The sequence below is a fragment of the Bos mutus genome, chromosome 18, assembly GCF_027580195.1.
Source record: "Bos mutus isolate GX-2022 chromosome 18, NWIPB_WYAK_1.1, whole genome shotgun sequence".
Lineage (NCBI taxonomy): Eukaryota > Metazoa > Chordata > Mammalia > Artiodactyla > Bovidae > Bos > Bos mutus.
Window position 1 is genome coordinate 18,611,921 of NC_091634.1, and position 4,249 is coordinate 18,616,169.

Genomic DNA, 4,249 nt, shown 5'->3' on the forward strand with positions numbered 1-4,249 from the left:
AGTCGTGTCCGACTCTGTGCGACCCAATAGACGGCAGCCCACCAGGCTCCTCCGTCCCTGGGATTCTCCAGGCAAGAACACTGGAGTGGGTTGCCATTTCCTTCTCCAAAGCACACAGCATGATGGGCCAAAGGTCATTGTCCTCAACCTACAGAGAGGTCTGAATAATCAGTAAGAGAAACATGTAAAAACACATACAATCAGTGCCAAAAGAAATGTAAACACAAGACAGACATTAAAAGACATTCAACTTTAATGGTCATCAGAAATATACATGAACACAATATGTTTCTGGACTTTCATATTTGCAAAATGAAAAAGGATAGTTACCAATATCGATGAGCATGGGGAAAACAGGACCTTTCATACTCTGTTAAGCAGATTCTGAATTGTTACCACCTTTCTGAGACCAACATAGCAGGAATGGATGCACAATTGTAATGTGATGCATTTCTTGGTTTATCATAAGGAAATCATCAAATGGAGATTCATAAAATAAAGATACAAAGCTATTTTCAGAGCAAAGTGAATATGGCCGGACCTAGGACCTACTTTTGTAGGGCTCCCCTGCTGGCTTGAATGGCAAAGAATCTGCCTGCAGGAGACCCAGGTCGATCCCTGGGTCAGGAAGATCCCCTGGAGAAGGGAATGGCTACCCACTCCAGCATTCTAACCTGGGGAATTCCATGGACAGAGAAGCCTGGCGGGCTACTGTCCATGGGGTCACAAAGAGTCGGACACAGCTGAGAGTCTAACACTTTCAGTTTTGTCGATACATACACAGAGGCTGTCGCTAACCACTGTTCTGGCTGTTGGGTAAGGAGATGGTGGTGGGTATAATATTAGGAAGCCCAGCAGGGGCTGCAGATCCTAGGGAATTCATATCAGCCTCATTATACCCAAAGCTGATGATTTCATCTCCATCTGTCTGATTACTGAATTTTATTTTTCAGTTGGTTCGAAACCTGATAGGAAGAGAAAGGTATTGTTTATTGCTCACCTCAAATGCCAGCAAACCCTTCATCTTCCCTCATTTTTTCACAATAGGCCTGATTTGATGAGCCATTAAGCCCATCATTTAGCAACCAAAACTTGGTTGCCCTTTCTTTCCTCAAGGGCAGGAAGGGTTTAATATGCAAACCTTCCTGCAGGAGAGATGAAATATTTGCATTCTGTCTTTCCAATGCAACAAAAAGAGAAAAAAGATCAAAGAACTTGGCTTTTTTAATAAAGCAGGCTGAGCATGCAGAGTCTGCTACCACATATACGTAAAATTTGTTATAAATAGCTGAGAAAAAAGACTGGAGGGATGTGTAACCAAGTGGAGGTGGGGCTGGAGAGCTGAACAAGTTAATCGGATCGATGAAATCAAGGATGTTTCCTGTTTTCTTGAATTCAGTGATTTTTCTGTAATTATCATGTATTTCTCTTGAAATACAGAAGCAGTCTTTCAGAACTTTCCTTGTGGCCCAGTGGCTGACTGCGCTCCCAGTGCAGGGAGCTTGGGCTCCATCCTTGATCAGGAAACTAGATCCCACATGCCACAACCAAGACTTGGAGCAGTCAAATAAATTAAAAAATATTTAAAGAAACAACATTTTTATGCTACTGTATTTTTGTCTATCCTTCAGAGATGTCTCCCCAGTGCAAAACCATCTCTAATCCCAGTCGCTTATTTTGACAGTGTTGGTGAGTATCTAGCTGCTGTTTTGAGCAATGTACTTAAATGCTCTCAACTCCCAGCCCTGCCTCCATTCTGGACAGAGGGCTGAAACAAGGGTGGATAGTGTGGACAGGGAATGTTGCCTGCCATCCAAGTAAACCATATTGCCCATCATTCCAGTTCTACAAGGGTCAAGATATTAGTCACTATAGCTGCTGTGCCTCATAGTACATCCTGAGGGGGTTCAGGATGAGGAAAAACAGGGTACAGTCCTTACATCGTTAAGATGTTGTGTTTTTCAGCTGCTAAGTGATGTCCAACTCTTTGCAACCCCATGAACTGCAGCACATCAGGCTTCCTTGTCCTTAACTATCTCCAGGAGTTTGCCCAAATTCATGTTCATTGAGTTGGTGATGCTATCTAACCATCTCCTCCTCTGGTGCCCTCTTCTCCTTTTACCTTCAGTCTCTTCCAGCATCAGGATCTTTTCCAATAAGTCAGTTCTTTGCATCAGGTGGCCAAAGTATTGGAGCTTCAGCTTCAGCCTCAGTCCTTCCAATGAATATTCAGGGTTGATTTCCTTTAGGATTGACTGGTTTGATCTCCTTGCAGTCCAAGGGACTCTCAAGAGTCTTCTCTAGCACTACAATTCGAAAGCATCAATTATTGGGCTCTCAGCCTTCTCTATGGTCCAACTCTCACATCTGCACATGACTAATGGAAAAACCATAGCCTTGACTCTACGGACCTTTGTCAGCAAAGTGATGTCTCAGCTTTTAAATGCACTGTCTAGGTTTGTCTTAGATTTTCTTTCAAGGAACAATTGTCTTTTAATTTCATGGCTGCAGTCACCATTTGCAGTGATTTTGGAGCCCAAGAATACAAAATCTGTTTCTGCTTCTACTTTTTCCTTCTATTTGCCATGAAGTGATGGGACCAGATGCCATGATCTTAGATTTTTGAATGTTAAGATGTACATCTAAGTAATAATTTCAATGAGCCAAGGCTCTTGCATTTTCCAATAAATAGAAAATCATTAACCTGAGATGCTTGTTTTCTGAGCTTTCCAGTAATCTTTTGATGTTTGATTACTTTTCTTTTTTCAGCAAAAAAACTCCTGTACATCATGGCTCCTCCCTTACCACTCAGAAGCAGTTCCTCAAAGCTCTCTGAGAACCTGTCTCTGGGGCTGTAGTCCTCAGTAAGTTCCCCAAATAAAGCATAACTTGCGATTTTTACATTATGCACTTTTGTTCAGCTGACAGCAGTTACCAAGCGGGGTGAGTCGAGATCTTCTGACCAGGAATTTGAAGTCAGGCTGAGAAAGTCAGTCCTTCCGGGTGACTAAACCTGTATCCTACACAACCAGGAATGCTGGCAGCCCTGTTGGTATCCATTCCAGGCTCTGAGTGGTGGACCTTCATGAGGTACCTGTTCAGAGGTTCTACAACTTTTAAAAACCCATGTTTTCAAAAGCTTATTTATTAAGGAATAATTGCTTTACAGTGTTGTGTTTATGCCATACAATGAAGTGAATACGTATGCATGTATCCCCTCCCTCTTGGGTTCCCACCCCCTGGCCCACACGTCTAGGTCATCATGGATCACAGAGCACCACACTGAGAGCCCTGTGCTCTACGGCAGGTTCCCACCAGCTGTCTTACACATGGTGAAAGCCAAAGTCACTTAGTCGTGTCCAACTCGTTGCAGCCCCATGGACTATACCATCCGTGGAATTTCCAGGTCAGAACACTGGAGTGGGTAGCCTTTCCCTTCTCCAGGTCATCTTCCCAACCCAGGGATCAAACCCAGGTCTCCCACATCGCAGGCAGACTCTTTACCAGCTAAGCCACAAGGGAAGCCCAAGAATACTGGAGTGGGAAGCCTATCCCTTCTCCGACTCAGGAATTGAACCAGGGTCTCCTGCATTGCAGGCGGATTCTTTACCAACTGAGCTATAGTGTATATTGCCAATCCCAGTCCCCCAACTCATCTTCCCCTTCCCTCCCTCTGTGTCTGCACATCCATTTTCTATATCTGTATATCTATAAAAATGAATAAATAAAATAAGCTGTGTGTTAGTCACTCAGTCATGTCCAACTCTTTGCAATCTTATGGACTGTAGCCCACCAGGCTCCTCTGTCCATGGAATTCTCCAGGCAAGAATAATGGAGTGAATAGCCATTTCCTCCTCCAGGGGATCTTCCCTACCCAGGGATCAAACCCTTATCTCCTGCATTGTGGGCAGATTCTTTACCATCTGAGTCACCAGGGAAGAATAGCTTGATAAAACAGTAAAATTTATTCATTTATATTTTTATTGCTATGTTATTTAATACATTTTATTGATTTTTAGTTCTATTAAATCTCACCCCTTTAAGTCCATTTTTTAATAGTCTGTGTGACACACCAGGAGTGTCACATAAAGCCAATTATAATCAAAATATGGTGTCCTTTTGATTTAAAAAAAAAGTAAACAGGTTTTTGTTTAAGCCTATTCTATTTGGATGGTATAATCGGCAGAGTATTAACAGACAACAAGCTTGGTACCAGAAGTGGAGTTACAAGTAGACAGTCCTTGAAAGG